A 25929-nucleotide genomic window follows, 5' to 3' on the forward strand; every position below is an offset into this window, starting at 1 on the left:
TTTTTTTTTTTTTTGCAAACACACAAGGGTTTATTTACAAGCTCGAGCTTGGGTCCAAGTATACCCGACACAGCGGAGCAGGGACTTGGACCCCGAGACTAAGAGAGAAAGTAAATATTTAATATATGTCAGCATAATAAGTCATTACTAAAGTGCCTAACACAGAGACTACCACATAAAGAATATCCAATAAGTGTATTTTTACTATTATTATTACTTGCACCAGGAGGATTTACATCAAAAATGCCAACTACCATCATGAGGGAAAAGTAGTCTTTGTTATACGCTGTTAATTATACAGTTTCTAAGAGAAGGTTCCAGTATTTGAAGCAATTTAATCACCTCCTGAATGAAAATAGTTTTGAGCTAGAACATTGACAAAGAAATATATAATCTCATCACTTTTAATCTATTCTATTGATGGCTCTGGTGTCTACAGTTACTCTGCTCCTCAAACAGCCAGAACTCTACGTCACAGTTATTTCATGCAAAGATGGAGATATAAAGCTCTTGTTGAAATAGGCTCAGCTATATAACATGTACTTTCTGAGAGAGCCCAGAATGGGCTGTTCCCCGACCCTAAAACATATGCATGTGTCTGCATCCTTCACCATGAAGCCAAAAGAACAGCCAGAAAATCTCCAGGGGGTCCAAACCAGGGAATAATAAAAGCCATTTTAAAAAAATCTTTTAGTTTACAAAAATTTGTTTATATCCTCCTTTCAGGAATGGGGAGAAAAAGAAAAGTTGGACTATAATTTTTTTCAGTAGTTGGTATTTACATATGGTTTTTGGTGTTAGCGCAGGACTAAAAACACTCTTCTTAAATCATCACTACTTTGAAAATGCTGCTGAATCAAGCACATAATAAGAGCTTAGTCAATATTCCTTTCAATTAATCAATAAATTAATATCTACTTCAATGACTTCAATAAAGTAAAACCTTAGACAATATTGGTGATATTCAACCAGAGTGGGCCAGCAGGAATTCATCATATTATCTAGTTAAAAAATTAAGGAGAAATAAATTCATTTAAAAAAAAAAAGAAAGAAATGGGGCACCTGTGGCTCAGTAGTTGAGTGTCTGCCTTCCCTGCGAGGAGCCTGCTTCTCCCTCTGCCTATGTCTCTGCCTCTCTCTGTGTCTCTCCGAATGAAATAATCTTTTTTTTAAAAAAATAAACTTGTTTAGTCAAAACAACATTTATTCTGTATCTATAATATGTCAAGGACACAGGCTTTCAAAAAACAAACTAGATTTTCTATCCTCTCAGGATTGGATAGACAAATCCTCTCCCAATTCAATGAACTCTCAAGAAAGAGAATTCTAGAAGTGTTTTTGCTCCCTTTCTACCACTTTGATCCATTAAACAAGCAGATAGATTTGTAAGAAGGGGAAAGCTAAGCTTCCAGTCTTTTCCATTGTGCTATACAGGCCTCCTCTTCCCCCCACGAATACTTGGAAGAATAGCCTCTTGACTTTTGGAGTAAAATCTCTAGAGTCTCTAGAGCGAAACCTCAGAGCTGTAGAGCACTGGAGCCAGACGTCCCTTGGTTGATCAGGTGGTTACCTCATCATTTTCAGCCCCATTAGGAGCCTATCAGCTCAGTTGGACATAGTTTTCAAGACAGCATTCTCTTGTCCTCCAGATTAGATATGTTCTGGATGGGTAGGAGGGATGAAATATGACTGCAGCACTATTCCTAATTAACCATTGGCATGGCCCAAGATTTTTATATAGTCCACGGAATGCCAGGAACTTGCCTAAGAACACAGCAGAAGCCCACATCCAGTCCTCCTTACCCCACATACCAAGATTTATCTAATCCTGGAATCCTGAGATGAGTTCCAGGGAGTCTGATGACCCACTAAAAATTGTAGGTAAAATTTAGATATGTGTGCATATGTGCCTTTAGCAGAGGAGGAGATCCATGGCTCTCAACAGATTCTCAAAAAGATCCACCGCCCAAAATATTTAAGAATCATAGGTTCAAATTTGGATTGGCTATTTCCCAGGCAATCCTTCCAAATCTCTGGTAGACTGAGGCAGGACCAGGCATGCCAGACTGCAGGTCGGTGCATGCAGACAGGACCAGGCATTCAGTTAGAACACCTACATAGGGGATCCCTGGGTGGCTCAGCAGTTTAGTACCACCTTCGGCCCAGGGCGTGACCCTGGGGTCCTGGGATCGAGTCCCACATTGGGCTCCCTGCTCTCTCTCCTGAATAAATAAATAAAATCTTAAAAAAAAAAAAAAAAAAAGAACACCTACATAGTGTGATTCGATGGATGCGTAAAAGCCCCACTCTGTGAGAGCCCCTCCACGTGCTCAGAGGCTTTTGCCTGAAATCTGGCTCATTAATGGATTTTTCCCTCCTCAGGTCAGACGCCCACAAAGACACAACAGAAGTGGTGACCACACACAATGGAGATGAAGCGTCGTGCAGTGGAGGGACCGCAAGCTGAGCCGAGGGATGGGCAAGAGGCAGGGGAGCCGCGGGCCCTGGGCACAGGGGGACGGGCCGGCGCCCAGGTGAAGAGCGTGCAAGCAGGCCACAGGGCCCCGGCCGGACGCACCTGCTGCCCCTCACAGCCTGCCCTGCGCTCTGGTCCTGCCTGGAAGCAAATGGTTCAAAATCAAGATGCTTGAAGGAAGCCAAGACAGAAAATACCAAGAACTGAGTCCCTAAAATTGTGTTCAGTGAAGTTGAAGACCAGAGGTTGAGACTTGAGCAAAATGTTTGTTCCCACGAGGATGATGTAACGTCCATTGGGGCTCCCCAGAGGAGGAGACACTTATTAGAAGGAAAAGGGTTCTTGCGATGACGGAGGCCGCGTCCCAAGGCCTGTCACCTGCACACCGGAGGCCCAGCAAGGTGGGTGGTGCAGCCGCAGCAGGACCCCTAAGCCTGAGGAGCGGGCCCGACGGTGTGAGTCCTGGCCCGGGAGCAGAGCGAGGGCCCCCATGAGCTCCCGGGCAGACGGCAGCTCTCCCGTCCTTGCCCTTAGGCTCCCCGCAGGCCCCGATGACTGCTTGCTGTCCCCTCGCACCGCCCAGGCCATCTGCTCGACCCCGTCTCCCAGCGCAGCCCTAATCGCTTCCAGGAACACGCACCGACACACTCACAATAGGGATTCAACAAACGGCTGCCCCCCCCCCCCCGCCCCGGGAAGATGGCACGCCAAGGTAACCACCGCGCTCCTCTCGGTTACCTAGAGTGTTAAGGCTGAACAAGACTTTTGAGTGAAGCCTTCTCGTTTAAAGGTGGGGAAACCGAGGTCCCTGGAGAGGTAAGAGACTCAACTCAGAAACTTGACTCAGAGCTGGAAATAAGCCCGGATGAATTATGCCATGTTTGAATACCAACCACTGGATGATAATGTTCTTATTACTCATTTCTGGGGTGTTGGACATTTTTCATTGGTTAAAACTAGGAAAGGTCTCACTTCCACAAGATGATTTTTCTTCTTCCTTTGCTGTTTCTCCTCTTCTTCCCAGTGCTTTCCACTATTCTCATCTCAGAAACACTTTGGCCAACTCGTCTGCCATCTCCATCACCGCTCCATTGCCCCCTCGGCGCAGTCAGGACAGGACTCCTTAACACACGGCAGAGGCGCTGTGATGAAGGTGCTGTGTCCATTCCTACTGAACAGACGGACTTCGTGGCAGGGTCATACAACCAGGCCCACTGCCCCTCTAAAAGTTGACAATGATGGATTGAAGCATCTGACATTCAGACCTTCTTCCAGGCTTTTCTTTCCCTTGAGAAGGAACCTTTGCTAGACAACATCTGTCAGGACTCTTGAAGCACCCTACGTGTCTTTCCTCACCAACAAAATGTTTAAGGAACATCAATAAGTAAAACGTCCAAATCATTTTCTGGAAGAATCTGCCCATGACAGCAAAAGGGCCTTTACATCCAAAGGCGCTGGTGAAGTAGTACGAAGCTAGAGAAGTTAGAACCACTCTACCTTGAAAGGCATCAGATGCCCGAAGCTCTTTCCCTGGCTAGGAAAAGCCAAGCACAGAGAGTATTCCCAGCCTCTGAAGTCACCCTGAGGACCTCCCAGCTCCTACCTCAGCCCTTTGGCCTGAGGTTCTTCCCTCCTTGTCTTGTCCTCCTATATGACATCACAATGACTGCATCAGTTTGCCTGGAAAGGATCCCATCTTCCCTCAGTGACCACTTGCCACCGACCACTGGCCTAGATACTGGTGACCAACCACATCACCATCCTTATTTCCCTTTTTGAAGAATTGCATTTGAATTACATAACAGGAGAATGCTTGAAAATTGTGTTATGAAACTCTCTCTGCTCGTCACACCCCACCGGAGGGAATTCGAGGGTGTTTGCTCACAGTATCTGTTTTCATAACAGCTTCTGATGAATACAGATAATCAAAAAAATTGCCAGGTTTATGTGTGAATCTACTGGGCATCAAACCCTCATCTTGGTCCCAGTTCAAGGATCATTTTCTAACATTCTTATATGTACTGAATATATTGCCAAGAAATACAAAAACCCAGTCTACTGTGTCCAGGTTGAGCCGAAATGCACTTAAAAAGTGTTTGTGATAAGATTTCATTAACGAACCTCCCTACCTGGCACACACGTTCTCGAATACACGCTACTCCCAGGAATCTCTTAAAACTTGTTCAGATCGAACAATACAAAGACCTCGGAGCAGTCTGTGATTTTTAAGGGAAGTTTTCGAAACGGAATCTACCAGTTGGGCGTTTTTGTCATTGGTTTCAAGAGGAATTTTTGGAGACTGTCCAGAGAGGATAATCGTTTATGAGCACGATGATCGCAGGCTCCGTGGCGCTTCAGCTCTCTGGAGGGCGCAGTGAATATGTAGAGCCCTTGAAATAAACCCTCAGAGCACTGGCGCACATCGCGTGGGACTCTTCCCTGAGACTGGTTTATTCAAAGCAGAAAATGTTAGGCAAAGATGAAGAACTGTCTTCAGGGAGGACATATTTCACATTCTTGTAGGCCTAATGACATAAAATTGAATAAATGAGTATTGCCGCTAAATGAAAAGTATAAATCTCTTTCCCTCTTGCTAGCCCATTTCCCTCAAATATTCTGCTTTAGAGCCTGTGCTAATTTTTCTGTAGACAAAGGACCACTGGGGAGAAATTTATATTTAAAATGAACTCCTATGGATTAGAATTCTTCAAGAAAGCTACTATTCAGTGACATTTACGGGGATGAGAAACCAATCTAGGCCATTCGAACTCTAACAATGATGTTCCTGGAAAGGGTGTCATAAGTCAAAATGATGGAAGTGGGAACTAATTTGTGGGTGTGTGTGTTAAGGTTCTGATGCTCAGACTCACTAGAAATGGCCCTCGGCGACGTATTTAACCAACTACGGAATGTTACCCTCGTGTAGAGCTTGCAAAGGGAAAGGCAGCGTAGTTGGGTGAGTGCGAGGCCTCTGAGCAGATAGTCCGCAATGACCTCTGGCCCATGACTCAGGAAGTATCCGAGCAGCTGTGCTTTGCCCAGTTCACTCCCAGAGAGCGTTGTGTGCAACGCCTCTCTCCGCTCCAGTTTGGAGAAGAGGTATAGCTTATCAGACCACACAATATGCCCAGATCCAGAGAAATAGGGGGCTGCGGCCTTGCAAAACCAGGGAGAAGCCGTTCGTGGGATGAGCAGCCCTCAGCAGGAGGCGAAGGGGGCCCCTCTGGAAATGGGATTGAGGGACCCTGCTTCAAAGGCACCTTGAGATAGAAATTAGAACTAAAAAAATAATAATAAAAAATAAAGAAATTAAAAAATAATAATAATAAAATAAAGAAATTAGAACTATTCCATATCCCATGTGGCAAGATCAGCTCAGAAGGGAAGTCCAAACAGAACAAGAACGGAAGCCGTTCTTCATGGGCCCTAAGGATCTTGCCGATTCCTTCTTGAAAAGGGACAGAACAGCATTTGTTTGTTGTATGTAGCTCGGCTTAAAATCACTGCGTGTGGTTTCCATTAGATCGAGTGGATTCAAGCATCTTCAGTTAATTCTTTTGCCATCCTCCTTGGGTCCTAGCACAACCCCTAGAGACGAAGCTATTGGGGTTAAATGAACTCTATTTGTCGCTGGTCTGGCATGCTCCAGATTCTGACTCAGTATCATTCCTTACAAAATGCGACTTTAGGGTCTTGCTGATGTCTGGGGGCACTATTACGTTCAAATGGGTACTGTAAAGATTTAAGTGCCTATAAATCAACTTAATGCAGCATAATGATATCATGTAAATTGTTTCCTATTATATAGTATGAAAATGTTTCATGGAACACTCATTCCTTGCCTAATTTCTACCAGAAAAGAAATGAGAAATGAAGGAGCATAGTCATCAGAGTCATGGAACTAAGAAGTGTTCTGCAGGCCCTTTAGGCAGGGAATTCTAGAATTCTAGGTCTGCAGAGAGGATGGTCCAGAAAAGGCTGCAGCTGGATGGATACATCCCTTGCATCCCAAGGACTCTGCCCCATCGGGGTCAGAATAGGGTCCCAGGTTGCCTGGGGTGGGCTAGTCATGTTGTCCTGCAAAGACGGTCCAGCACAGCCAGGAACTACCCACGTCCTGGATGACTTCCTAATATCCTGCCACAGTAACACACTGCAAATATAGACGGGTTCATAAAAATCCTAGTAAGTCTTTATAAGAAGTTCCGCAGAAAGCTCAGCCTTCTCAGAGAACTTTAATAAGAAGAGAGACATTTCAATGGGATAAAGACCTTGTCATAAAATTATTGACCAAATTATTCACTCCGTGCATGCACTCGACCTATTTCCACTATACGTTTAGTCCGAAAGGGTATCTGTGCAATAACATCTGTGCAATAACAATAGCTTTACCACAAAAGCTAGGAAATTATTTGCAAACGGCTAGTAGGTTAGACTTGAAAGCCCTTTAGCAGATTTAAAACCACATAAGAGGTACAGGGATCTCATGGAATATCATTAATTAGGGTTGTTTTTAAATATACAATATTAATACCTACCTATGTACATACAATTTTACGTTTTCTAGTACAATGATAAAACAATGTGCTGACATTATTTATTTTGCAGTTACCTGATACTTTTTTAATCTCATTCTGCAATTGTCCCTCCAGTTCTACTACACAATTTCTTTAAAGGTCCTTACATTTCTATTTGTTTTCATATGCACCCTCTGCTCAGCTTGTCCCCCCCACCCCTTACCCCTCATCCCCACCTATCACAGGCCCTGAGTGTGGGCCTCCACGGAGCACAGGATTTCAGGGCAGGAAACCTGTGCCACCTCATCTCTACCTCGCTCCACGTCATAACACTGAGAATTATTGTGATGCTGCATTTAAAAGTGAAGACCAAAAAAAAAAAAAATTTAAATTAATAAAAGTGAAGACCAGCATATCATTTGCAATATTACACTTTTCTCATTTCTTCTGCAGTTTATCTCAGCATATTATCTCTACTTTAAGTGAGGACATTTCCCTCTTTCTCTTATAATATATGCATGTTCACGGAACACCTACACGTGGGAAAAAAAAATCAGGGACCTAAACTCCAGCCAGAAGCTGGGTGGTTCCCATATCTCCAAATCACAACAGGCTTCCTACACAGTAAACTGAGTCCTTGGTTCAACAAGATTCCAAATGATATTCAAAAATGAGAACTAACCATCTACATTTAAAATGAGGAGAGTTCAGAAGCACAAAATGGAATTAAACCATAAATATACAAGTAATGTTAAAGATAAATCGAAATAAAGACATAAAACATAAAACATCAGTTGCCCAGAAGAGGAAAGGTAAATATAACCTAAAAGCTCTGAAAGGGGATAGGAGGTTTGTTGATAGGGTGAACTTCATAACCAGATTCGATTCGTAAGGAGTGTTGGCTCAATCCATAAAACATGAAGTCCTGAGGATTGTGAAGACAGTTGCCCCTTGCATCTGTCTATCCTGTCCCTCCAAGCTCTGCCTCTCCCTTCTCTTGAGTGTCTACACTGAACATCAGGATCTCCTTTCACACTGAAAGGATTTTAGACATCATCCCAGGGGACAGTGGTATAGCCTTTCAATTCCTCCTACGTAAGAACAGGTAAACTCTTCCTATTCACAATGCAGGTAAAATTCATTTTCCTTCTGCTGGGCTGGCTATAAAGAAAAATGGAATGTCTTAAAGATCCAGTGTATAAAACTGACAGAAGTTTGTAGTGGGAAAGAAACCTTAAAAGGACACTCAAGTCTGAGATCCAGCTCCGTTATAGGGGACTGTGGGACCCACATGGGCAACAACATCTTGAACCCAGAAGGAGTCAACGCCCTGAGCAACAAACCCAGCATAATATTCTGTGCCTCAAAAAAAAAAAAAAAAAAACCATAGCTCCTTTATAGATTTTTTTTGTGTGTCACATTCACCTTTCTTCTCCCAGGCAAATATACTCAGGCACCAGGTATCGTGCTAGAGGCCAGGAACACAAGAAGAATAAGAGCCTCTAAATTACCACTCCAGGTACCTTCGGGTCTAATGAGAGAGATGATCATGTATACAAATAATTACACGCAGAGGCATATGGGGAGGAACAGAGCCAATGGGATGCAGGGAGAAAAATGATCAATTCTTCTAAAGAGAGCTGCCTCATTTGTGACACCTAAACCTTCCCTGCTTGTACACAGAACGCTGTGAGGGTCGAATGGGGTACAGCATGTGATAGCACACTGAAAAGCACAATGCTCTCGTCTCCTCTAGGGCACTCATCTTGTTCCCTGTCTCTCTCTCATCCAGGCTCATCCTGGATGAGCTGGAGTGTCGGGCACACTGTCAACAGCCAGAGGAGAGGTGGGCCAAGCCATACTTCATCCTTCACTATTTGCCCAAATTAATTCACTGTATTTAGGTAGTTGATTTTGAAAGGCAGCCCTCCCCGTAGCCAACAGTTGGGAATCAGTTAGATCAGAGGAGGATAATATGCAAGACTCGGCAGGCTCGATGCCCAGCATTGACTTTTGTACATTAGTATGCATCAGCACCCAACTCCTCAGCTGGAAGACGGGATAACAAGTGATGAATCACCTCATAGATCATAAGCTTGTGTGTGCACTAATGAATCTTTGTACCATGGCATCCATGCAACATTTGGCCTTGATTTATAATACTGTACAAAGTTTGCCATTGCTGCAAAAGAGTAATGAAATAACAAGATGAAGTTGAATTAAAAGTACTTCTTCATTTAAATGTCTACACCCAGCAAAAAGTTATGGCTGCATTTGAACTGCCACAACTACAGACAAAATTCATATTTCTCTTTCCCTAATCAGAGGGGTTAGCTGATGCCAGGAATCTGCTTGTTGCAGTAATTTAATCACCAAGACCAAATAATGCTTTTCATTGACTTGAAAAATAACTGGACAAGCAGAATAACACACGGAAAAAATGCTCTTCGGTGAGAGGTTCATTGTGACACCTTCTCCATGGCTGAGTTTTATTTGCAAGTTACTAAATCAACCCTACTGCCAGGTAGTAATTCCATACTTGATGATCATCATATCTATACTCTCACCATGAGCTTGACATGGTGCTTGACCTGGGCCTCTATTATTTGACTCGGCTCAAGGTAAAGGAATTACATAGAATTCTTTTAATACCACAGTTCATTTGAAAACCTGAAAAAAAAATCCATAAAAGTAAAGATTTTTGCCTTGAATTGATCTTTTAATACAGGGCTCTTCTAGGGGATAATGCAGATGTTCTATGTCTTTACTGTACAATACAGTAGTGACTAGCCTCATGTGGTTATTGAGCACTTGGAATGTGGTTAATGCTACTGAGAAACTAAATTCTAATTTAACTTAATGTTAGTTACCTTTAATTTAAAGAGCCACCCGTGACGAGTGGCTACCATATAAGAGAGCCTAGTATGAGTCCTGTTTTCAAATAATATTGAGTAAACCACATCTAAACTTAAGTTTAAAAGCAGTCTTCTAAACTACCTCAGTGTATTTCTTCCACCATGCGTTGCTAACTTCAGAGCGCCTTAGTTTTATGGATTATTATATAATTGACTTCATAGAATGGTTTTCCTTGTTTTTCTCATCTTATTTCTATCTTAAACAAATGCCAGTTGAGATTTTAGAGTTCTTTGGTTTAGTTTCAGGCAGCTGATCAAATGAAGGAGATGAAGAGGTCTTTTTTTCACTCATTTGAAGAATCCCAGATTCTTCCAAGGTCAAGATCTTTAGTGGGCTTTTTTCTAATCCAAGAGTAAAAGTTACTAAAGATGTCAGGGTGCTGGCTGGCAAATGACCTCACTTTGAGTCACCAGCAGAAACAATCCAAAGGAACTTCACAGATGCCACATGTCTACGAGGGCTATTAGTGACTACCTTGTCTTTCTGAAGTGAGAGACTCCATGTCTCAATAACATCTGTGACTCTCCCCAACCTGACTCTACAGAGCCAAAGATTCGGGTACAATGAAAATAAGACAGCAGTTCTCTGGACAGTCAGAAGGAAAGAGATTAAAGGCCGCTGATGGGAGGTTTTGGGAGCTAGTTGGTCTTATTAGTGTCCAGCATAATAATTTAAATGTAGCAGGTGGTCAAAATTATTAGCTGATTGGTTGCATAATTGATGGGCCTAGAATTGGAAGAAAGAGCAAATTTACCTAATGCACAAAAATAAACAGGTATAGTATTATTTCTACTATTTATACTGTCTTCTTTGCTTAAAAATATCCAGTATAAATACATCCCTAAATACTTAGTCTATTCCATTTGGCCTCAAGCAATGCTTAGACAACCACTTTATTATTTCAAGTGATGAAAGTACTTCAGACATGAGTTTTTCAAAGGCTTCTTTCATGTGCCCAACACTGCAAATCAGGTATCTCAGCACAGTGTTCTAAATGTTTGTTCTGAGGTTTTGTGAATTCTTGGGATGCTTTCAATATCTAAGTCAAAAAAACTCAAAATCATGTCATACCTAAGAAAATTAGGCAAGTAGTTTTTTTTTTTTTAATATAAGCTGTGAAAGCACACAATCATTTTAAACAGATAACAGTTGAAATACCTTGCCGATAATTGACTCATTTTCATCAGGGCTCACATATATAGATATACTCTGTAGATATTTAAGTCAAAGACCAATCATCTTATGAAAAGTGTGAAGCGCTGATGTTTTGCTTATGAGGACCAGTTTTCACAGATTATGCAGAAACCCATATGTGGGTAGAATTAAAACATTTGCAAAATGTACAGATGACTGTTCATATTCAAAAAGAAAATATTAACAAAACCAGTACTAGCTACATCTAAAATCAGCATGCAATGTAGTAGGGTGTGGGGTGGGGAAAATCTCCCTCTGCCCGGAGCCCAGCACCCCCATGTTAGGAGGTTCAAAGTCAGATAACAACACTCTTTTTCTTGATATCAGCCCTGGGGTTGAGGCATGTGTGAACAAATTACTCCATCTTTCAGTTTGGCCATCAACAAAAGGGCCATCAAAACTCATGTGAAGCAAGAAAGACAGAGTTAAGGTCACTGGGCTTTATAAGGGAAGGTAGAAAAGAAGTCACGGAGGTAATGCCATTGACCTGAGGGATTCCGCGAGAGCTCCCTGGGGCCTTGCCTGCACGGGACCCCTCACTGTCCATTAAAGAGGCACCACAGGGATCCCTGGGTGGCGCAGCGGTTTGGCGCCTGCCTTTGGCCCAGGGCGCGATCCTGGAGACCCGGGATCGAATCCCACGTCGGGCTCCCGGTGCATGGAGCCTGCTTCTCCCTCTGCCTGTGTCTCTGCCTCATTCTCTCTCTCTCTCTGTGACTATCACAAATAAATAAAAATTAAAAAAAAAAAAAAAAAAAAAAGAGGCACCACAGCCAGCTGGCCCGAAGTCTCCAGCTGCTTGCAAGCATTGCATTTGAGGTTTACTGTGAGTTAATGAATTATAGTAAAGAGACAATTGCCTCAGGAACATAATGGTTTAAGGAATTGCTTTAAAGTCAGAAAAGAGAGAAAAGATTTGGTACCTCAGTGGCTCTGAGGCTTCTTTGCATGTGAAGGAGAATGTGGATGATTTAAGGGATGAATCCCTTAAATCATTGAGCCCTTCAGGGACAAGAGCTGGAAGCACCAGCAGCTGCTGCAGAGTTGGACCCTCCTGCCCCCTTCCTGATGTCAGGGTGCCAGACCCCTGGACCTTACTACACCTATAAGCATTTTTCCTCCACACGACCTCTGATACACAGGTGGAAAGACCAGAATGCAGCGAGCAGAGCTATACCAGCCTGCCTCCTGCTCCTCGAGCCTGCCCAAATCATTGGACCAGTCTACTGCCCTCATTGCCCATCCCAGCCCTCTCCCCTGTGTTAGCAAACTAGCTCTCTAGCAGCTTCAGATGCATGGCTTCTCCACGAATACCTTCTTAGGATATAAACAGGATCTCATCACGTCTTACCTATGAATCCTTCAAAGGTTTCCATGATCAGCTCCTCCAATGACCTTCTGTTCCTCTCTTAGCTCCCCCATCCAGAAGGTTTGGGGAAAGCAAGGAGGAAGAGAAAGAGGAGAAAGACCATGGAGACAAGTGGTCACCTACTCCGGGGTTCCTACTATGTTAGGTCTTTGTAGCTGTAATGTTATTTAATCTTCTCCATGATCCTATGGGGTTTTACTGATGAAAAAGTAAATGTGTAGAAGTCATAAATAATTGTGTGAGTCACCTACTCAGTAAGCCTTAGGACCAGCATTCAATTCATATCTGTCTCTCTCCAAAACTTGTTTGTATAACCATCACCTCTAGACCCTCAGATATACTATTCCCTTTACATTAAATGCTCTACCAATCTTAGGCCGGTTGTTCAACCCTTAATTCATCCTACAAAATCCTGCACATGAATCGCCAACTCTTCAAAGTCATCCCTGACTCTCAAAGTAGCATTTATCACTTGCTCTACTACATTACGGCTACGTCTTAAGTAGCAACGTTGCATGCATCAAGTCAAACTCTAATTATCTGGTTGACATTGTTCTTCCCCCTACATGCTGTTCTTGGAGATACTTAAAGCCAGGAACCATGCCTTTCCTGTTGTGAGCTCAGTGATCGATACACTGCCCAGGGCACAGCTGGTGCTTGGTCAATCTTTGTTGACCTGAACAATTCTGTTGTGAAAAGAGTAAATTGGTAAACCAAATGCTTTTGGTTAAATTCCTAACTAGAACTTAGCAAGCCATCTATGTGACTGTTAGATTGCATAACCTCCCAGGCTTCAGAAAACTTATCTGCACAATTACTCAAGGGAAAGGAGAAGATATTAAGTGATCTCTAATATCTCCTCAGATTCCAAAATCCTATGCACTTACCCTTTGCATACAGAGCATGTGTGGAGGGAGAACAACTATAATCAGATGCAAAATGAAACATGGCATTTGTATAATTGCACTTACTGCATAGTTGATGGAACTTGACTATATTTATTGGGGCAATGGAGGGGGAGACTAGCCACCTTATAAATAAACCACTTTATGAGTTTTTAATGTGTTCCTTATTAAAAATACATTACTTTCCATGCCAAATTAAATACATTTAAAGCCAATGTTTCCCTACTTACCTTAAGTTAAATGAGATTTCTGCTTATTTTAGTCCTGTGATTAAGCAGCACATGCTACTCAGAAGATAAGACTAGTAGAGGAAAATATCCTCTACATAGGAAAAGTCAGAGAGTTTTAGAGCAAGAGAAGAACTAAAACTCAAATCCAAAGCCCAAGGATGGAGACAGTACACCAATGGTTAATAGTGGAGTAGCCTCATTCCCAATTTTCAGATGATTGACCAGCTGCAGTCATACTAGCATGAGTTCATTGCCATGCTAGTTTATGATATGTCCATCCCTTCCAGACGTGATCATTAGAGAATGTCAACAACAGACATAGGTTGCCGCCCCATAACCTACTCCCCTTTCCTCACACCAAGCCTATTTTGCTTCTTCCTTCTCAGCCAGGTAGTTTAGGAGGGGCTGAGCACAAAGCTACAGAAGTCAGTCATTATCTCCCATTGCCCAGATGTAGTCAGTGGCCCAGAAGTGAACAGGACACCCAATCAAAATGAGGGACTCAACAAGAAGATGAAAATTCTGGGAGAAGAAAGCTCCTCCTTTCTTTCTTCCTTCTGGAAGTGAATGAGAACTATCGTCAGCCACGTTGGAGATGAGAGAAGAGCTTAAAGCTGCCTCAGACCCATCATGTGGAGCTGAAAGCGGGGTTGTTGCCAAAAAAGAGTCACAAATGCAGATAGACCAGGTCCTGTCTATCATGCTTGAACCTTAAATCTACCCTTTCCTTAAGTTTTTCCCTACCTCTAGACTTTTTATTATGTGCACCAGCCAGTTTCCTTTAATACTTAAGCTGGTTTGTTTTTCTGTTGCTTACTATATATATATATATATATATATATATACATACATACATATATATGTTTAAAATATATTAATATATATCTGGTAGAAGATGGTCTATGCTATTCAAGGTTATCTATAAAATAGAAGCATTTTAATAGAATGCATTTCAATTTCTTACTGACATAAGGCCCCACATTTTCTTCAGGTTAGAATCAGAACAAGAGTCTTTTTCTGTAAACTTCACTACAAATCAGACTGATGAATTCCAGTCCTTGTTTTAGATCTGAGGTATCTCAAAAAGAAGAACTTCAAAAGCACATATCTCAAATTCTTAAAATCTCATTTTAACTTCAATTTTCCTCTCTTTTATAATAGTCACACACACACACATTTGGAAATTGGGAATAGAGGAAGGGGGAAAAATTGTCCACATTCCTTCTACTTAAAAATAACAACTGATAATAATTGGTTGTTTTTCCTTCTATTCTTTGTGCAATGTTTTTAAAAACTGCAATTGGGCCCATTATCATTGTTGGTATAACATCTATCTGTCCTGATTTAAAAAGTGAAGTTGAGGTCAATATGAAAGATTTAGATGATGTGGAACATTCCACACACACATATATACTCCAACCAAGTAGAATTGCTGAATAAAATATAACAAAATTAATGTACATGCAAGTTTGAAACCTAGAAAGAGAAGTCTCCAGATGTCAAAACGAAGAGAGCACCAAAGTCAGAGGGTAAAGGCATGGTGTCTTCCTACCCTCCCTCTGGAGGCAGAGAAGCTCTGTTTCATGAGGCAAGCATAGATAACTCCGTGTGCATCATTTTGAATAATTCAGCTTTATAAATATCATTGGTAGAAAATCCTTCCACATTCTGGTCACGAGTCGGGCTAATTTAAGTTTTCAACTATGGTTTTTTATATTTTTCTCAATGTTCCTAGTAGGAGGAAATCCAGAGATGCTGCTCAGTGGATGGGAGTCAGAGTTCTGTTAACTAGAAGTTCAGAATTAGCTTTTAACATTTTTCCTACATATGCACATGGATCTTTGCTTTCTTCTATTAAGTAGATCTCTGTGTGTGAAGTAAATTCTATATCTCTCTGCTCTTGCTATGGTTAATAGTGACCTCCATGTTCCTGACTCCAATGGTCTACTCTTCATCCTTAGCCCGTTTGACCCAATAGCAGATTTAACATAGTTGATCCCCCCACCTCTTCATTCAGCTCCTGATTACACACTCTCCCATGGTTCTCCTATCTTCTGAGAGTTTGCCTTCAGTCTCTTTTGCTATCTCCTCCTCATCTCTGTCACCTCCTATCATTGGGGAGGCTGGTGTGCTACTCTCACGGCTGTACTCTCTCAGGCTAGATGGACGACTCCAAAACTTATATCTTTATATCCTGAATATAAATCCCCAGCCCAGACCTCTCCTATGAACTCCAGACTCTTGTCTACTTGAAATTTTCCCTTTCTTGTCTAATATGCATTTCGATATCTCATGTCTGTGAACTAAGTTCTTAACTCTTCTTTCCATGAGATCTGCTCCCCTGTAATCTTACTCATCTCATTTTAGGGCAACTTAATTGTCCCAATTTCCCAGGCCAACAAACTTGAAGTCATCTTTGGATTATATCCTTTTATCACACATTACACCCAATTTGTAATGCTCTTAAATTCTACTCTTAACCCATTTCCACTCTGGTTCAAGCTATTGTTACTTCTTGTCTGACCCATTACAATAACTTCCTAATCAGTAACCTTGCTTCTAACTTTCAGTCTATTTTCCAACTTAGCTATTGGAGTGAACCTGTAACTCCATGTAACTTTCCTGTTTAATACTCTCTAAAATACTCTTCTATCTCACTAGGACTAGAAGCCAACATCTTTTATTTTTTTAGTTTAATTCCAATGTAGTTAATATACAGTGTTATATTAGTTTTAAGTGTACAATATAGTGATTCAGTGATTCCATGCATCACCATGTACTCATCACAGCAAGTGCCTCCTTAATCCCCATCACTCATTTCACACGTCTCTCCACCTTCCTCCCCTCTGGTAACCATCACTTTGTTCTGTATAATTAAGAGTTTGTTTCTTGGCTTGTCTTTCTCTCTTTCTTACCCTTTGTCCATTTGTTTTGTCTCTTAAATCCCACGTGAGTGAAATTATATGATATTTGTCTTTCTCTGACTTTTTCACTTAGCATTATGCTCTCTAGCTCTATACATGTCATTGCAAATAGCAAAGTTTCTTTCTTCTTTATGGCTGAATAATACTCCATAATATATATATATTTTACATATTCCATTCATCTATTGATGGACAATTGGGCTGCTTCCATAATCTGGCTATTGTAAATAATGCTGCAATAAACATAGGAGCACATGTGTTGCTTTGAATTTGTGTCTTTTAATTTTTGAGGTGAATACCCAGTAGTGCAATTACTGGATTAGAAATAGTTCTATTTTTAACATTTTGAGGAATCTCTGCACCATTTTCCACAGTGGCTGCACCAGTTTTAGAAGTCCACATCTTTTAAATGACCTACAAAGACCAGTATGACTTGGCTTCTGTGCAGTAAAGTATTAAGCATGATCAAAGGAGACATTGGCCCTTTGCCCCTGGCTCCTGGGAGGTAACCTCAAAGCCCTTGGAATGTTCTACACAACAGGAGTGTCTTTGTTTGACTGGGGAGGCTTGGGCCATGCCTGATGATCTATGCTAAATACGTGGCTCATTGTGGGGCCCTTGGGCTACTGGGAATTCAGCTCATCCTCCACATGGGCTAAACATCAAGGTCAACCATGCAGGTGGTCAGTGTGTCTATATGGCCAATCCCCAGTGAAAAGTCTGGACACCAAGTCTTGGAATAAGCTGCCCTGGCTGACAATACTCTGTGCATATTGTCACACTTTATTTTGGGGGGAAAGTACTTTCCATACAACTCCATTGGAAGAAGACATCAGAAGTTCTGCTTGGTTCTCCTGGACTTCCACTCTAGGCCCCTTTCCTCCAAGCTGACTTTAATCTGTATCTTTTTGTAGCCATAGAATATAATTGCAAATATAATTCTTTCCTGAGTTCTGTGAGTCTTCCTAGTGAAGCATATATATATATACTTTCACTTTAGGCCTTTCTTTACACATGCTGTGATCTCTGTCTGAAGCATTCTTCCTCCCAGAACCCCAGGTGATTGTCCTTTTCACCTCCTTCAAATACCATCTTCTGGGTGAGGCCTTGCCTGGGTGCACCCTTTAAAATTTTAGCTGTTCACTGACACATATACTCATCCTCCCTCCTGCTTTGTGTTTCTACAGAGGACTTATTCTTCCTGAAATGTTACAGTTTATTGTCTATCTCATCCCAACTAGAATGAAATCTCCAAGAAAACAGGGAACTTACTGTTTTGTTCTGTCTTGTTCATTGCCGTGTCTCCTGGGATAGTGTGTAACATAGATGAAAACTTAGTAATAGCTCTTGAATGAAAGAATGAATCTGTGTATGTTGGGGAGGAAATAAGGTAAATAGCTCAACCAAAAATAAACACAGCACCCAAAACAGCAAGGACCAATTAGTGGTCATAGAAAATAACTTCATAAAAAGCGTGCCCCATTGAATTATAAAATATGGATTTGGCTGCACAAGCCTGATTTTTCATTTTCTCAGGGACTGTGTTTTGGATCACTCAACATTCTAAATGGGTCATGAGACATAAAAGGGAAAATATTTACCCACACAGGACGTCCAGAAAGAACATCCACCAAGAACTAGTGAATATGGAATAAAAAATGGAAGGTCCTTGGAGAGAAAATGGTGGTGAGGAAGGAACTGAAAGAAGGTAGTTGGACTTCATCCACTCTCATTGAGCCTCACCCAGGCTGGCTCCCTCAGGCAATTAAACCCCTCGAATGGAAAAGTGTGACCCTACTGTTGGTATGGCCCAGTCCCAGTAACGCTGAGTAGAACAGGTCAGGATATTTCCCAAGATATAAAGGTGGTCAGAGTCAAGTGAGAAAACTTCTCAATGACTCAAACACCTAATGATACCACCAAGGTACCATCCTCCAACTGCTGGTCATCAGCTGAAGAATTCCTTAGTTATAGGCCAGATTGTTCCTGGGAAAATCTGAGCTATACCAAGAATAAGAAGGTCTAATCAGAATTCACAATCATGCATAATTACTGAGTAGGGAAAGAATCCTCTAGTGTATTTAGGTTGATGGGTCATCTAGGAATCCCAACAGGATAGCTGACCCTGCAGACTTGTCTCCCATCTTTTGGGAAATGACACTCGGGTGCTTTAATGAGATGAGGAGCCTCTTGCAATGAGATGGAACCAGAAAATGATCAGGAAAAGAGTAAGCCCAAAAGGGCTCATAGAATTGATGGACAAGAGGTAGGAAGAATGTGTGGTGGGAAGGGGTGTAAAAGGAGAGACCCATGGCTCCAGGATGTTGGCACACAAGCACCACATCTAGGAGAAATAAGGCGTATGCCCAGAGCGAAGGCCATGAGTGTCTTGTTTGGTCTCTATAACTCAGGACCCAACTGTGGGTAGGACTAGACAGTGACATCACGGACAACTTTCTGGAGGAAAGTACAGTGAAGACATCATGAATGCAAGGAGATAAATAAATGAATGAAAAGTGAAACAAGATGGATGTGTGAGGAGGAACAAAAATAAAGTGGGCTTATGACATTATAAATATGATAGAAAACTTCAAAGGACCTTAAAATAGAATCCATTTCCCATGAGAACAATGTTGTCCCCCAAGTGCCACTATCTCAAATGAGGACATTTGTGATGCTTTTAGTAAAGAGAGATAGGCAGGAAGTGAGTAGCAGGGAGACTATGGGTGGAAAGTTTGGTAGAACAATTCCCTGAGTCTGATAATCCAGCCGATTGCCTGCCAGTAAAGAACGAGGGCTTCTTTGTTATTATTCTGCTTAATAACTTGTTTACTCAGCAAATGTTTACCGAGTTCTACACCAGAGACTGGATTCTAGGGAAGCAGCAATTACCCCTACAGATAAGACCCCGTCCTCCCGGAGCTCCCCCTCCAGAGGGAGAGACACGCGATACAGAAATAAACGAACCGGAGTGCCAAGAGGAACAACAGGCACAAAGGAAGGAGGCACTAATTCGACAAGTCTTACAAAGAAGCTACAATAAGGATTAAGCTTTTGGGACATTACGCATAAGGTGCCCGTCATACCCAATGGTCATCTTGGGAGCCGTGACAGCGCCTTTTTAAGGCCCTAACCAGCCTCTGAGCGCGTGTTGCCACCCTGTGCTGAGTTGCAGAGTGCTGCACCATCTCCAGGGCAGTGACCTGTTACAAACCCTCCCGATGCTGACGCACAGCTTCGATACCTGATGAGCTACACACTCTACACCCACACCCTTCAATTGTCAGAACTTCTAAAATATTCTGCCTTTATAAATTAAAAGGAATATGGGGAGAGGAAAAATAGACCAAAGACAACTGGGCCAAAGTTCCTTGTCTGAAGGTGTTCCCTGTGCCCCACGTGGAACCTATGCTTCCCTGGCTGCTGGGCAGCTCAGCTTCCTCTCCCTCGCCCACAGGGGGACCTCGGCCCGAACCCACACCATTGCCTGTTTGTAACAGACTTGTCCCTTGGGCTGCTGCTCCAGCCTTTTGGGGTGGCTCTGGGCTCATCTCCTCGGTACTTGACTTTGGGGCTGCACATTCTGAGCTAACCACGTGCTGGATGCTCCCAGCCCCCTCACTCTGTCCACGCTCAGAGGGCCTAACCCCAGTTCCTGACGAGTCAACAGCCCTGCCCCTGCGACCAGCACACACCCTTCAGGGGATGTGTCAAGCAGAACAGAGATGACTGAGTTTGTGTAGGTCAGTACGTCTTTGAGATCCACCTCAGCTTCGGACCTGAAATTCCAGTTTACAAGGTTGTGGCCCTTGTCGTGTAGCTGTGGAAGACTCCGTCTTGGAGACAGGATTGGTCGCAGTAACCAGGACCCGTTAGGACAAGCACAGCAATTGTGTGGCACTATAGCACCACCTCCCAACCCCGAGCAGACATTGCAAATAGTCAGAGGCCTTTTCCCACTGACCTCCTCCCTGAGCTAAATTTAATCCGTCCTGAACTGTTCCAGATTGAAGGAAACTAAAAAGACAGGACAACTAAACACTGTATGTGATTCTAACCTGGATCCAGTACTAGTGGAGTAAAAAAGAAAAAAAAAATTGCTATAAAGGGCGTCATTGGGTCACCTGATGAAATTAGAATACAGACAGCCTATCAGGTAAAGGTATCATACCCCATCAATTTGGTATTTGCATGGGGGTGTACGTACGGGGTAAAGGGCCGTGACATATGTAACGTACCCTCAAACTTAATTTTCTCTTGGAAAAATAAATTAGGAGGTGGTGGGAGTGCAAGAAGCATGCACGTAAGAACCTGAGCAAATGTCAAGGCAAATGGGGCAAAATGCAAACAATATGTTAAGAAGAAAAATGGCTGAAAAGTTATTAGTATTATTCTTACAAGTTGTATGACAGATTGAAATTATCTTCAAATTAGAAGTTTTGTTTTTACTTTTTAGTAATCTGGTTTTGGGCAGCCCCGGTGGCGCAGCTGTTTAGCGCCACCTGCAGCCCAGGGTGTGATCCTGGGGACCCGGGATCAAGTCCCGCGTCAGGCTCTCTGCATGGGGCCTGCTTCTCCCTCTGCCTGGGTCTCAGCCTCTCTTTCTCTCTCTCTGTGTGTCTCTCATGAATAAATAAATAAAATCTTTCTAAAAATAATAATAATAATCTGGTTTTAAGAAATAGGTAGATTGCCTAAAAATTGCTCCTCTACCACCTGGACTCCCATGATTAGAGGTTCATTTCTTTGGCTGTGACATATTTACAGACCACCCCACCCCACCCCATCAACCGGGACAGCTTTGCTTTCCCCTGTCCGGGGGGGTTGGGGGGAGAAGTGTTCTTTTTCTTTATAATTGTTTGAAACACAGAGACCTAGAACATCTCTTCACCTGGGCACCGGCATGTATGACACAATGTACCATCGAAACCTTAGGGAGCGGCGGTTGATAACGAGCTGGATGAGGAGCTAGAAGCATCCCCGGCTGGGGACTAAGGCAGCGGGTGTGGAGGGTGACCCAGAGAGGTGAAGCTGCGCCCCGAGTGCAGAGGCGGGAGGCACCACTCCCCACCTGTGTATCTGGGGCCGGGCCTAGGCAGCGGGGATGTGAGCAGGGGCTGGCTCCTCTGCGGGGGCCGGCGGCCCGCGCTCCTCCAGACTCCCTGCAGCCGCCCGCTCCACTGCGACCAGGTGCCTGCAAAACACATCAACGGAACATTCTCTAAAGCCAGGCCAAAGCGTGAAGCACCCCCTCTCCACCCCAGGGGCCGCCCCCAGGCTCTGTGCTGTGGCCCCGAAGCCCCCAGACACAGAAATCTGCGCAGCCGGACACCTGGCTCACCCGGGTTACGGGGACACAGGCCTGCTGTAGGCATCAGGGTCCCCAAATCCTGGGAGGACGCTGGCCATAAATTCTTGTTTTTTCTCACCACGGGAAACTTCCCAAGTGGCATCAAAAGAGGGATTTCTTAATTTTCACAATCAAGGGAAACCCGCAGATGGGAGTGGAAGCCGTGGCCTAGCACGGCCTGGGCACAATTCACAGATCTCTGCGAGCTGCGGGTCAGGAGCCCAGGGGCTTCCTTTTCTTTATGAAACAGCACATCTTAGCGGCACTCCTGGGCACTGCAGGGAAATTCGGAAGTTTTTTGTTGTTTTTTCCTCCTTGAGTGAAAACATATGTGACCTACAGTAGCTCCTGGGTCAGGAAAACTCAGGCTAAATGCTCATTTTTTTTTTCTTATTGTGAAACCACCACCACCAATTTCTACATGAGAAAAACGTGGGTTAATAGAACCCAGTGTTGCTCCTGAGCCCCAAATTTCAGATGTTTTCCTTCAGCTACGGAAAAACGAAGCAACGCTCCCCCTGGAGAAACATACGTGGAAATTTCAAAAAGGAATAAAAATAATACTTCGAATCCAAGTGGCACTCCTCTCTCACTTTTGCTTAAATTTTTAAAGGGTTTTCGATCTAAACTGACACTTTTAAAACGTACTTATTTTAGAACCCCTGTTACATTCAAGAGGAAATAAACAGTCTGCTCCATTCTGAATAGGCCCCTTTCACCAAGCCTTCCAGGCCCTTCCCCAGCAGGCTATTCAGATTTCATATAATCACACGGGTTCTGAGTCTGAACCATCTCAGTGACACCGATGTTCCTCCAGAAATGTTGATGCCAGGAGAGCCGCAGTCACAGCAAATTTTAGCCCAGGCCTCACAACTGACCAAAATCAGGCCAGTCTAAAATAAATCATGTAGGCGCCCTTTTTTTAATGTAGAAAATACAAACCCTGCACATGTAGCCATTTATTTTTTTTATTTTTTTTAGGCTTTTGATTTTTCATGGTCATGGCCATAGCCACTTTTCAAGCGGGTCCAAGTGTGCCAAGTGCTCCGTGAAAAAAGTAGGTCACGGGAATGCATTGTGAAGGGATTTTTGTTTGGGGCCAGGGTGGGGCGGGGGGCTAGCTGGAAGGATGACAGTGAGTTCAATTTGGGAATAAAAATAATTTTCCGTTTCCGCGCTGTATTACAGGAATCACAAGAAAGGGGAAAGGGCTACAAGGGGATAGGCCTTCCCGGGTGCCTACTGTTTGGGCCTTTACACAAACGGTATTACCCTGTGAGGAGGGTTCATTTTCATCCTCTGGGTAAGGCAGCCGGGCATCAGGGAAGCAGGGAAGGAGAAGGTGGCCATCCAATCCTGCAGCTGGGACGCCACCTTCTCACTTTGACAGAACCCAGGCAAAGGTTCCCAGAGTGAATCTATTACCTGGTCTCTACAAGGATCTCCGTGTAGAGACCAGGTAATAGATGCTCCCAGACGCTCTGCCCAACATCCTGGAGAAAGCAGTGGCTGGGTGAGGATTCTCTCTGGCGTTGGGGCCCTCTTCTTCCTCCACACATGTGCCTCGACACCCAAGCTTTCCTCTTGCTCTGCTTTAGAAACCTCCTTTCCTGCCTTCTCTGTTTTCAGGCCACACCTGCCCGACATGTCTCCTCCTAGGTGGGCTGCCTGTCAGCTTAGCTTCCAGGCTTCTACTGTAACGGAACCGAGGCCTCCAGTTGGAGAAAACCTCAGACACTGCGGCAAAGCTGATGGGAGAGGTGCTACGAGCAGGTGGTAGTTTTTGCCTTTTAGTTGGGTTCTGCTTCAAATATTTCTGTTCTGGACACAATGCCAGGCATGGAAACACATGGTTTGATAAAAGATTATTTTCGTCTTCTTATACACCATTTGGAGAGTAATTTATTACAATGCTCCGTGAGGCCGTTTTAAGTCAGTAAGAGGTCATGTGTGAGGTGGAAAAAAAAAAGACATCTTCTCAATAGATCCTAAGGACAGATTCCGACAGGAGAAACAAAAAAATGGTTAAAAGCAAGGGAGGAAAGGAGGGTGGTACGCTCCAAATTGTGCAAAATTCAATTTGTAAGCGTGCATTTCCGCCCCTCTCTTTTTTAGGCATATGGTGAGACACGTTTCCTTTCGAACTCTGCGAGATGACTAAACGATGTTATTATTTATGTAGTGAAGAACCACGAGAGAAATCCTCTCTGGCCTCCAGATTAAAAAGAGATGTGCCCACACTGAGCAACTGGCCTGTGCCCACCTCCTGCAAGAACTGCACGACTGTCATCAAGAGCGCCGCTTCACTCTTTGCAATTTCGTGCCCCTGGAGAACACAGAGCCTGGCCCCTTCTTGCTCTTAATGCTCCTTGAATTCACTCCTTCTGATTTGGTATTTTTGTTTTTCTCAATGAGACGCTCTTGGGTACCTTAAATACCTCTGGAAAAAAGAGGTTTAAAAATAAACACAAACAAACAAAGAAGCTATGCGCCTGACAGCTTTGCTTTCTAGACCAGGGGTCAGCAAACTGCGGCCTATTGGCCAATGCCGACCTGCCACTTACCTTTGTTCCTCAAGCCAAGCTTGGCTCGTACATTTTTTAACGATTTGGGAGAAAAAAAAGGAAGAAGATTCACGAGATGTGAAACTTACATAAAACTCGTGTCATCCCTCAGCCCCTGCATACGGTTTTGTGGGACCGCAAGCACACCCCCTTCCGCTTCCTGTCGGTGGCAGCCTTCACCCTACAGTGGCACCGTTCTGTAGTTGTGACAACGGTGCACACGGCCCGTTGAGCCTAAAATATTTACCCCCTGGCCTTTCACAGGCCCTGTTTGCTGACCCCTGCATCAGACCTTCATTTTACACCTGCTGGAGTTCCTCCTGGCTAATTATAAAATTGCTTCAAAGCTGAATATTTGCTACATCCTTACTCAGTCTAGATATTTTTTGTGTGTTTTAGCCATAAAACGACTACTCAGTGTTCTTTAATCTTGAACTAAGCTCAGGTTTACTATCTGGCTCAGATTTCAATGCTGTGTAATGGAGACAATTAACTTTCAACCTCTTAGGAATGACTAAAGGACCCTCCTGGGTAACTATTTTATAGACACTAATAAGATGAATCCACAAAAACCTTCTATTTTTGCGAAAAACTCTAAGCCAACAGAAGGATCTACACAGCAACTTGGCACTTTGTGCACCACGTTCAAACAATTTCCTCCAGTTTCTTTTCAGTTGATACATGTGTTTGCATATTTACTGATTTTTTCCCTCTCCTGGTCACCCTCAGTTAGAAATAAAACCAAGTCTCCATGGAAACACAACAGAATGCTCTCTCACAGATGATCGAGGGACCCAAGCAGCTGGTATTGGGCTGGAGGCTGCAATGGCATCTGACCAAATTAGGAAGAGAAAACAGCTTATGGGATCTTCCAGAACTCTCAGAATTCTAAAGCTCAGCATGAAAACCTACACAGATTGTGAATTAGTGCAGATTTTTTTTATTCCTTCTAAGGGACATTCTATCTTATCATAAGATATTCTTATATTCCTTTAAGATGTTCTGTCTTCCCCATTTGTACGTTCCAGCTATAGGGCCTTCCATCCCCTGCCCCTAGAATGAATCACAGAGGCTAGAGAATAAGCAAGAAGCGAGCACCTACTGTGTGTTAGGCACTTACATGTCACAGCCAGCTCAGTGTCACACGGGTTGGAGATCAAAAGAGCTGGGATTTGAACTCTGTTCTGATTAACTCCAAAGCCCATTCTCTTTCCACTATTTCCATTCTCTTTCCACTCTACGTGCAATAATACCCTTCAAAAGGAAGAAAATAGAAAAAGACAGGTTGCACAGGGTATTTTGACATAGCCACAGTTGGGAAGGCGAGGGATGGAAATGAGGGTAAGGAAGAAAGAATATGAAATTCACCTTCTCACCCAACACCACCTACGTTTCTAAGAAGTCAATAGGATTTCATTCACATGTGGAATTTAAGAAACAAAACAAATGGACAAAGGGGGAGGAAGTAAGAGAGAAAACCAGAA

General features: G+C 43.2%; 1 protein-coding gene and 1 long non-coding RNA gene across 3 annotated transcripts in view; both read right to left on the reverse strand.

Annotated features, from left to right (window-relative positions):
* KCNAB1 (potassium voltage-gated channel subfamily A regulatory beta subunit 1) overlaps positions 1-25929 on the reverse strand; it is a 359776-nt gene that overhangs the window by 307639 nt on the left and 26208 nt on the right. The window lies entirely within an intron of this gene.
* LOC144293643 (uncharacterized) lies at positions 1181-4198 on the reverse strand. Its single transcript, XR_013360823.1, has 2 exons — positions 3974-4198; positions 1181-3644 (listed from the first exon to the last, which is right to left on the reverse strand). It is a non-coding gene; the product is annotated as an uncharacterized LOC144293643 (long non-coding RNA).

The sequence above is a fragment of the Canis aureus genome, chromosome 22 (assembly GCF_053574225.1).
Source record: "Canis aureus isolate CA01 chromosome 22, VMU_Caureus_v.1.0, whole genome shotgun sequence".
Classification (NCBI taxonomy): Eukaryota; Metazoa; Chordata; class Mammalia; order Carnivora; family Canidae; genus Canis; species Canis aureus.